Genomic DNA, 11249 nt, shown 5'->3' with positions numbered 1-11249 from the left:
AAGGCAATTATGTTCCCTCATGTAATAAGCACTCCATGATTTTTAAACTGTTTTACCCAATTAATTTTTACTATCAGTTAATTATGTATTAACATTTAAAGAAAATGAGTATTTGCCCTGTTACTTAAACTAAATCATTAACTATGCATTTATTCCTCTTTTAGAATGGACATTTGTTATCTTCTACAGATGGAGAACCGTGTTCAGAGCCATCTGAGCCTCTGAAACAGACTCTGGCACAGGGGCACCCTCTTGGGTTTCGGGGGTGGGACTTGTGCAGGGCTGGAGGCTCCTGGAAGTGAGGCCACACCATGTGTCAGAGGCTGAGGCCTTGGGCTGGGGTGGGTGAGCCACTACCCTAAGGACCAGTCTGGTAACTTTGGGGGCAAGGGAGGAGGGAGCCACCAAGCACCAGATGCAAAAGGATACACAGAGGTCAAGATGCACCCGAGGACTCTGCTTAGAAATGAACTTCCTCTGGCCATCCCTGGGCCTTCAATGCAGTCCCTGTGGAGCCCAGAGGCACTCACTGTGTGTGGCCGTGGCCGGTGCAGGTGGGAGCAGCTCCCCTCATTCCTTGGGTTTTCAGTAGGACTTATGTTGTCAACAAGGCCCTTCCTGGCCTGTCACTCAGTGAGCCTGGGAACTAATCAGAGGTTGCCCCAAATCGCCAGTCACACGGTGAGGACAGGCTTAGGCCGAGGCTGCTGTACCAGGTGACTGCCATCCTAGCACCAGGACCCAGAGTTGGTGGGTGGGATGGCAGCTGTCCCCTGGGCATTCCCTGAGGGTGGAGATGCCCTGTGTCTATCTACACCCAGGGTAGTACACTGAGGCCTGAGGGCCAAAGCTGCCCAATACCCATTTTGATGGCCTAGGAGCTGAGACAGATTTCTGCAGTTTTAATGGTTGGAAAAATCAAAAGGAGAATGATATTTTGAGATATGTGAAAATTATAAGGAATATCAGTGTCCATAAATAAAGTTGTGTTTTTTTGTTTTGTTTTGTTTTTTTAGCATGGGGTATTGAATCCAGGGGTGCTTAACCACTGAGCCACATCCCCAGCCCTTTTTTTGTATTTTATTTAGAGACAGGGTCTTGCTAAGTTGCTTAGGACCTTGGTAAGTTGCTGAGGCTGGCTTTGAACTGGTGATCCTCCTGCCTCAGCTTCCTAAGGGGAAATAAAGTTTTGTGGGAACACAGTCACACACATTCCTCTAGCATTAACAGCCTTGCCTGGGACTGCTTTTGCCTTGTGACAGTGGAGTTGAGTAGGTGTGACAGAGGCTGTGTGGCCTGCAGAGCCCCAAACAGTCCTCGACAGAAAGGTTTGCCAGGACTTTTCTGTGTGGCAGTTATAAGGGGGATTTTCTTAACAACAAACTACTTGGGACATCCCACCCGTTTGTTGCAGTGACATCTGGTACTGTCCTGGTTGACTATGGGGAAAACAGAAATCAAACCTGGTCCCTACCCCAAAGGTATCTCCCAGGCGGATGGGGAGGAAGTCATGGGGCACAGGCCTGCAAACTGTAATACAGAGTGTGCTCACCAGTTTTGCCCGACTGTAACAAGTACCTGAGATAACTGACTTATAGAGAAGAAAGGTTTTGTTTTGATCACAGGTTTGGAGGTTTCAGGGCAGGATCTGTTGTTCCTGTGTTTTTGGGGCCCGTGGTAAGGCATCCTGGCAGAAAAAAGGCACTTACCTCATGGTCCGGAAGCAAGAGAGAGAGAAGGCAGTGGAGTCCCAGGCTCACCCCCAATGATCTAAAGGGCTCCCACCTTCTGGAGGCTCCACCCCTGTCCCAGCACCACGCTGGAGAGCAGATTTCTAATGCTTGGCCTTTGGAGGACATTTAAGACCCAAACTTTCAGGACTGGGGTATAGCTCAGGGTTGGAGGGTGTGCCGAGCATTCATGAGGAACTGGGTTTGACCCCCACCACTGGGAAAAGATCCAAACTAGTTTTCTTCTTTCCTGGAGTTAGGCAAGACCATGGTGGGCAGCCAGATACACACCCGGCCGGCAAGAAGACGCTCCCCATCCAGAGGAACAGATTCTCAGAGAACCAGGGTTAGAGGGTGGGGTCATGATGACTGACAGCCTCATGGCTGGGAGGAGTGGTTCTCCCAAGGAAACTTGCAAACAAAATCCGTGCCTTCCCCACAAAAAAGTAAGACAGACCCTTTCCAGGAAGACCAGGCAGGAAAGGGCTATGAGCTGCTGGAATTTTTACTCCCAGAGCCTCTGCAATGCAGGACGACATCCTGAGCAGTGTCCCCAGAGCTGGGCTATGGGCAACCCGGCTCCTTCCCCCGTGTCTGTGAGGACTGTTGACCTCTGACCCCAGATGGGGAAGAGAAAGGAGGCAACCCCCTCTGCACCCCTTCTTTAGCCCCGCAGCACTCAAAGGGGGCTTGGAGCCCATTCATTCCATCCATGAAGCTCTTTAAAAAGGGCAAGAGCTCCAGAGCACCTTTCTTTTAAAAGCTCCTTGTCTCAGCCACAAACTTTGGGAGTTGAATTTGTGAAGTGCTTTTGACAGACAATGAACACCAAGCGAGATCGCGAGTACCTGCTGGGATTACAAGAGGAGACACTGAACAGAGACCAGCAGTCGTGGACTGCCCGCCATGGCTGTGCCTGCCCGCGCTGCCCGGGCCTGGTGAGCAGATCTGACATCGCCCTGCGCCTGCCAGCTGGCAGCCCCTCCTGCTGGGCTCTGCTCTGCCCGTGACCCACTTCCTGGAGGTGGTGACCCACTTCCTGGAGGTGGAGCACTGCTAAGCAGGTGTGCTCTGTGGTTTTCCTGTGTGTTTAAAAATACCTTTGAGATCATCACAGACACCTCGTGGTCCTTCAGACCCGAGTGACATCACTTGAGAAAGCCTGCTGGAGTCCAACCCTCTGGTTTTATAGATGGAGAAATGGAGGCCCAGAGTGGAAAGCAGCTCTAGACACGATTCCAACAGACAAGACCAAGAGGAGGCCCAGGAATCCTGGCCTGACCCATTTGAATTTGGCCAGGTGAGGAACTCAGGGAAGGAATCAGCAGGGGGTGCTGCTGCTGAGGGGCCGGAGGGACACTTGGGCTCCGACTGCTACTTAATCTTGGTTTTGATTCAGAGTGGGGAACACTGCTTCCCTCACCCCCAAGTTTAAGGTTTTACCAAGTTGTTTACCTCAGTGTTATTAGAGAAAAAAATATTTTGTGCAAAACTCAGTTGCTATAAAAAATGCAGCTATGAAAACTAGAGTTATAGGAATTGTTGGCAGGAATTGATGCTGGAGTTACTGGCCTCCAGTATTCCATGCTCTTCATCCTGAAGTTGGTAGTGCCTCCATCTTTGACTCTGGACTGTCTAGTCTGGGGACTTCTGACCAAGAGAATGTGATGGAGGGTGAGATAAATGGAACAGTCCCCTGTGTTCCGGGACACAACCAGCCAGACACAGACATGAATGAGGCCATCATATTCCAACTGGCTGACCTACCACGGACGACAGATCCCCTAAGGACCCTGGTCAAGACCAGCTAAGCCTAGCCTGGCCCAGGAGAACTTCCCACCTCACCCACAGGCTCATGAGCAATAATAAAATTTGTTGTTTAAAGCCACTGAAAGCCTGGTGCATGCCTATAATCCCAGCAGCTTGGGAGGCTGAGGCAGGAGGATTGCAAATTCAAATCCAGCCTTAGGAACTTAGTGAGGCCCTAAGCAATTTAGCTGAGTGGTAAAGTGCCCCTGGGTTCAATCCCTGGTACCAAAAATAAATAAATAAAACCACTAAATTTTGAGTTGGACTATTAGGCTGAGATATCTGATATAGAGATATTATTGAGCAGGGCAAGGGACACCTTTGGGAAAAGCAGAATAAAAATGTACATGAGTGGTATGATCTCCATCTTGGGATATGGAGATAATATACCTTGAGTACCTACACCTGCACATACTGATGGAAAATCCTGAGGGAACACCCCAAATAGCTCAGTGATGGTATGAAGGGGTAGGTGCTGGGGATGGAACCCGGGGCCTCCAGCATGCTAGGCAAGTGCTCTACCATGGAGCTACACCCCCAGCCCTCTTTTTTTCTCTTTTCCAAATTTCTTGTGATGTTCTTATGTTACTTTTATAAAAATGCCATTTCTTGGGATTTTCCTGCTACTGGTAATGATGAGCTCATGATTCATGTCACCAGCACAACAAGCCCCTATTGTGGCTGAAGACCAGCTATTGACACAAGGCAAAAAAAAAAAAAATACTATTAGTTTACACTTTGCAGAAAAGGAACAAGCTAAGGTGACCATCTCTTCCCTGGTCTGAAGTATTTGGGGCACCAATAATTTCAATAATTTTGCTTGAATTTCCTTCGGACTACTTTGCTGGCCTGGCTAAGGGAGGCCAATCTCCCACCCAATCCTCCTCTGAATCAATTCTCCCCCTTCCACCTCAGCACGTGCACATGCCCCAAATCTCATGGGCCCAGCTGTAATCTTCCTGCTCCTCTGGGAAGTGGCTCTGGTCTCCCTAGGTGAAGAGGACCTTCCCATTCTGCGCTTCCAGACAATTCCTTGGACCACACTCAAGTCTCCTTCTTATCGTGTGAACTTCATGCCAAAATTCGTCTCTTTGTCCAAATTTGGAAGACAAGACTTCATTTTGGTTTTCTGTACCTCGACCCTAGAGGCTCGAACAAGGTCAGGAATAAAGGAAATATCCAACTATGGTGGTGTTTTAATTTGTTTTCTGTTGCTTTAACAGAATACTTGACACTGGGAATTAAAAAAAAAAAAAAGTTTAATTGGCTCACAATCATGGCGGCTGGGAAGTCCAACTAGATAATGCCAGCTCTGGTGAGGCCCCCCTGGCTACATCACAACATGGCAGAGAAGAGGAAAGGGAAATGGTAAGAAGGGTCAGGTGCTGGGGTGGCCTCACTCTATAATCCAGTCACTGGAGACCTAACCCACACTGAGAGACAGCATTAACCCATCCTGAGGGTGAACCCCTGGGATGTAATCACCTCCCCCTGGTCCCGCCTCTTAGAGGCTCCACCATCTCAACATCGCTGCGCCAGAGACGGAGCTTCCAGCGCATGAACCCTGGAGGGACAAACCACCTCCAGGACTAGGACTCTCCTCTCCTGAGCCGAGTCCAGCAGACGCCAGCCTTTCTGGCCAGGCTGTGGACCAGGGCTGGGCCAGGCAGGCGAGCTCACCCTGAAGGCGACACTCCCAAGAGCCAAGCCTGCCCCTGCCTGGCCGGGACAGGGAGTATGTCCCCATCTGTGGTGGGCCCAGCTGTGAGTGGGATTCTGCGAGTCATGCTTTCTGCCAGACCACAGCCCTGGGTCTGGACCCTCCTGCAGTAGAAAGGCTGCTGAAGCCCTTCCTGGTGGATGAAGCTCTGTGGGAGGCACGGGGGCAGCTGCCTGGCGACCTGTTTCCAGAGGAGTGCGGGGCCTGCGTCGACCAGCACCGCCTGCCCACCATGGAAGTTTCATTTTGTTTTATCTGTTGCTGTTGGTCATGATGTCCCTCCTGCTACCATATGCCATTCTGAGGGGTGGATTTAATAAGGTAAAAATGGCCCAGGCCAGTAGAAGCAGGAACCATCAAGAATGGAGGGGACACAGAATTCAGATTGATATTTAAAAAAATACTATTTGATATTTTTTTAAATATCAAAGGAACTGGTAAAGTGACAGAGAAAAGCAGGGTCTCAGACGAGACCTCACACACCAGCGTTCACAGCAGCATTATTCATGATGGCTAAAGGCAGAAATGACCCAGTGTCCCTCAACAGACTGATAAACAAGATGTAGTACAAGCACTTGATAGAATATTAGTCAGCCTTTAAAAAGATGGGAAATCCTGCCACAGGCTCCAACGTGCATGAACCTTGAGGGTGTTATGCTAAGTGCAACAAACCTGTCCTAAAAGCACAAAGACTGTGTGATTCTACATAAATGAGGGACTGGAGTAGACAGATTCAGTGAGTGAATGGAGGCTTCCAGAGGCTACAGGAGGGAGGGATAGGGTCTTAGTGTTTAGGGGGTATAGAGTGACTCTTTGGGGAAAAAACCCTGGAAATTTATGGTGGTGATAGTTGCTCAGCCATGTGACTGTACTCACTAATGCTACTGAATTTCAAGCTCAAAAATGACTAAGATGGAAATTTTTCTGTTAAGTATATTTCACCACAACAGCAATACGAAGAAAACTGCTCAACAGTGAGGTGGCTGACTTGGGAAGCAGCACCCTGCCCCTTGGTGGGGGTGTTCAGGGAAGCAGGATGCTTGCGGATGGGGAGGGGGTGGGAGTGTGAGGGAGACGTGGGAGCATCCTTCTGAGATTGGCTTCAGGATGGGGAATAACAAGATGGCCGACATATTTTAGCGCTTACTGGGTTCCAGGGCCTGAGCTGAATGCTTTACATACATGATCACTTTTTCCCTTGGGGACAATGAGGCAGGGTTCATATTATCCCAGGACACAGCCCCAAAGAGCATCAGTCATTACCAAAATTTCCTTCCAGGAAAGACACCTGCTCAGCACTGGGCAGGTGGTCAGCACATGGCCTTCAGTGATCAGACCTTCATGACAGCTCAGCTGCAGAGATGTGTCCAGTCCAAGGTCACACCCTTCCCAGGACAGCCCACATCCGGTGTCTGACCTATGTCGGGGTACAAAGGCCTGGTCTTCTGTGCTCTGTGGAGCCCTACACTGGGGATGCTTTTGAAAGGCCATTCTAGCTTTGGGGCAGCCCCATGGGGTCAGCCCCAGCTGCTGTCACGTGGTTGACAGTGTCTGTTGCCTCTACCCACGTCGGCCTCTTCCCTTCCTTGCTCAGGTGCTGATCCCAAAGGTTCTCCACAAACATCCCTGCCAGGGGCTTGGGCCACCCCACCTGCATGGTTGGTGAAGGCCACTCAGATGGACAGCGCTGGAGCTGGGACTGGGGAGGAAGCCGTTGAGAAGCTCTGTGAATGCTGGAGAGGGCTGGTCAGCGCTTCGTGGTGACCCTGGCCTGATTCCCAGCACCCAGCGGGGCTGAGGACCCAGAGCCTCAGCACCCAGGGACTGTTGTGCCTCTGCTTCTGTCATCCTACTGCCCCTCAGTAAGAGCAGAACAGCAGCCCCACGTTAATGGCCTCGTATACATTTAAATTGGGCGTGATCCTTTGGGAACTGTAATTTTATTCATGGAGACACTGCCGTCTCATTTGAATCCAGAAAACTGTACTTAAGAGAGAGGAAGACTTGGAGGGTGTCTTCTCTCTGCCTGTCTGGGTTGGTGGGCCTAGTCTGGCTGAGGGACATGTAGCCCATGTGCCAGAGGAACATCAGGAGCCACTGCCACCATCCAGTGGAAAAGAGTGCAGGTGCAAAAGTCATTTCAAACCAACAAAAAAGCCAGACCGCGGCCAGAATTCCACCATGTGACTCAAACAAATTGCTTAACCTCTCAGAGCTTCAGTGTCTTCAACTGTAAGTGGCGAGGGGGCGTGCTTCCCAGGACTGGAGGAGGGCTGGCTGCTCACCAGCGGGTACGTGGAGGGCATTCGGCCTGGAACACTCAAGAGTCAAGTGTTGGGCTGGGGATGTGGCTCAAGTGGTAGCGCGCTCGCCTGGCATGCGAGCGGCCCGGGTTAGATCCTCAGCAGCACATACCAACAAAGATGTTGTGCCTGCTGAAAACTGAAAAATAAAGATTAAAAAATTCTCTCCTCTCTCACTCTCTCTAAAAAAAAAAAAAAAAAAAAAGAGTCAAGTGTTGGAATTGCTGGGGCACAAACGTTTAGAGCAGTTATTTGGATCAGCTGGTGAATATTTTTTCTATGTAAATAATAATAGGAAGATCATCAGAAAGGTAGTCTTTGTATTTTCCCCCAAGAATGGGATTATAGGGGTTGTAATTATATATATATATATATATATATATATTTTTTTTTTTTTTTTTTGAGGTACTGGGATTGAACCCAGGGCCTTGCACGTTGTCAGGCTAGTGCTCCAGCTGAGCTACATACATCCATCTGCCCTGCACTGTAATTTTGATTTTCACTTAGCAATATGTTTTGTACACATCTTTTCATGTAAGTATTTATAGGTTAAATTTCTCAGTTAATATTTAAAAAAATATTACGCACCCTTTTGTCCCCACCCCATGTAACCTGAAAGCTATGTAAAGACCCAGCCCCCTACACGCGGTCTGTCTTCCTCCACATCGTTCCCTGGTGTCCCTGAGGATGTGGGTGGGTCAGGAGGCTGTGGGGACTGACGTGGGGCGCTCTCCTGACACCTGCGGAGAACTCCCAGCTCACTGTGGCTGTCCCATGGGGAGGAGGTTTCTGGGCTGTGCGTTTTATTGGTGGTAAATCCAACCAGGTTTGGGTGACTGGGGGTCCACTTGCGATTAAAGATCTTGGCCCAGCTTCTCACCACGTGGGCCTTGGGGTTAGTGATGAAGACGCAGCGTTGGGGAGACAGAGGTGGCTGTGGGTTCTCAGCTGTGCGACCTGGGGAACACTGTAGGGAAGTCAAGAATGGCCTTCGGATACAGGGAGTATGATATCACCATCGCCAGTGAGAACGACGTGGCCCACGTGGCTCTGTGATGTGGCCCTCGTGGCTCTGTGATGAGGTATGCTAAACAATGAGCGACAAACTGGGCTTGAAAGAACCTGCACCTGTGACCACCGCATGCCGTCGAGCACGGGAGCCCAGAGAGGGATGCTCGGAGCCCCCTGGGGGTTGTTGTCTGTACAGCTGACCCAGCACTGAGAACGGCAGGGAGCATGCACAGGAGAAGCCACTTAGAGGTCTCTAGGAGCAAAAGGGACCAGGCCAGCATCTGCTCCTGGAGCTGTCCTGTGTGTGGGGGGGCTTTCACACAGCCTTCCCACAAGGCTTCATGTGACAGAAGGGCTTCTGGGAAGAAAGTGAACGCCCCATTGCTGTAGCACATGCCCAGAGACAACAGGCTGGGACGCCTCCCATCCTGGGTATTCTCTCTCTGGTCTTTAAGGATTCAGTGCTCCAGCTCCTGAAAGACTCTTGCTCGGAACTCTCTGTTCCTGAACACACAAGCAGGCTTGAACAAGCTGCTCCTGAGGGAGGCTTCAGAACTCAGCACCTGCTTGCTCCGCCTGAGGGGATAAAGCTTTGCCTTTAGCAGCACACACAGCACCCCAGGAAGTGACCTTGGTTGTTGGGCAGGCTCCCCTATAGAAAACCTGGCTGCAGATCTCAGTGGCTCTCAATGACAGGACAGAATCACATCTGAGCTGGAATAGTCCCTGTGCATCTAACCCCACTGCTCCCTCTATTGCAGGGGACACTGAGCCCCTGGAGACCAGCGGGGTGAGGATGGCTTATCTTAGGGACTCATAGCTGGCCCAGAACTCAAGTGTCTGCCCCTGCCTTGGGCCCTTCTCTGACCAAAGCCCTTTTCTGCCCCCTGGCAGTGGTCAGGAGACGCTCTTTTCATCCAAAGCAGAAAAATCAGCTGCAGGGCAAAAATCAGCTGCAGGGGGTGCAAAGGGCAAGACAGGTCAGTGATCCCTCCCGGCCCACAGGTCAGAGGTCCCCCAGGAGGGACTAGGGGACTTGGCTGGGGCATCCCCTTGGAGGTGGGATTGATCTTCCCACCTCCGGGCGAGCATGCAAACAGGTCACCTCCTGTCACTGCCTCCTAGCTTCTTGGATGGGACAAACTGGCCTTTGGATAAGATCATTTTTGTAGGAACAGGATTGTTATGCTTACTTGAAGACAATTATCAGATGCAAATCGAGTTTAGCTTGTCTAACTGGAAAAAAGAAGTGAGTATTTTGGGCGGTTTCGCTGTTGCAAAGGCAGCTATTTTAAGTAAATGAAAGTGATGAGGTGCCGGCTGCTCTTCCTGTGCGAAGCCCTGGGAAGCCTGTGGACCCTTCTTGAGTTGTCCTCCGCCCCGCGGCTGGGAGGTCTGGTTCGTCTCCTTTATCCACATCAGAGGTTGTCTCAGTGGGTCTGTTTGACAAACAGAAGGTGAAATCTGGACAGAGCCAGAGTCCTGTGGGGGCAGCTGTGCATGGCAGGTGTGGGGACAGTCCCACTGGAGGGTTCAGCTCCCTTGGGGCTTATCCTGGAAGACACTGGGCCTGGTTCCCTCCTGGGACATGGAGAAAGAAAAGGTGAGGCAAATGAGACACAAAAAGATGATTGATTAAGTATGTTATAGATGCCCCCTTCATGGAGCTGACTGCACTCATAAAATACGAGTTTAAGGGGGCTGGGGTTGTAGCTGAGTAGAGTGCTTGCCTAGCACATGTAAGACACTGGGTTTGATCCTCAGCACCGCATAAAAATAAATAAATAAATAAATAAACAAATAAATTGTGTCCATCTACAACTAAAAAAAATTAAAGTTTAAGGATTTAATAACAGGATGGAAAAAGATGTAGGACATAACAGGAAGGTAAAAGAGTGTAATATAAAATTGTGAGGTCGGGAATGGTGGCACATGCCTGTAATCCCAATGGCTCAGGAGGCTGGTGCAGGAGGGCCACGAGTTCAAAGCCAGCTTCAGCAGAAGTGAGGTGCTAAGCAGCTCAGCAAGATCCTGTCTCTAAAAAAAAAACAAACAAAATACAAAATAAGGCTGGGGATGTGGCTTAGTGGTTGAGTGCCCCTGAGTTCAGTCCCCAGCAAACCACCACCAAAATTGTGAGCGGTCCATTAGGTAACAAATAAGAAATTTGTGCACACACACTCACATATCTCAAATGTATGCAAATGCAAATAGGTGGCTTGTCAAGGATACAGATTTCTTCTTTATTTTTTAAGCTCCTGAAATATAGTTCTGTTACTTTATGATGAAAAAAGCTTAAACCTAGTGAGAACATATTTCCAGGACCAATTCTGTCGGTATCCTCTATTCCAGTGTCTCATCATTCTCATTTTTATGCATTAAAAAATCATTAGGAGCTGGGGTTGTGGCTCAGCAGTAGAGTACTCGCCTCTCATGTGTGAGACCTTGGGTTCCATCCTCAGCACTACATAAAAATAAATAAACAAAATAAAGATGTATAACTAAAAAAATATTTTTAAAAAACTCATTAGTTCAGGGCTGGGGTTGTGGCTCAGTGGTAGCGGGCTTGTCTAGCATGTGTGAGGCACTGGGTTCAATTCTCAGCACCACATATAAATAAATAAAATAAAGGTCCATCCACAACTAAACAATTTTATACATACACATAAAAGCATT

This window comes from Ictidomys tridecemlineatus, chromosome 4 (genome assembly GCF_052094955.1).
Source record: "Ictidomys tridecemlineatus isolate mIctTri1 chromosome 4, mIctTri1.hap1, whole genome shotgun sequence".
Classification (NCBI taxonomy): Eukaryota; Metazoa; Chordata; class Mammalia; order Rodentia; family Sciuridae; genus Ictidomys; species Ictidomys tridecemlineatus.
The sequence above is the reverse complement of the archived record's forward strand: the minus strand, read 5'-3'. Positions refer to the sequence as shown.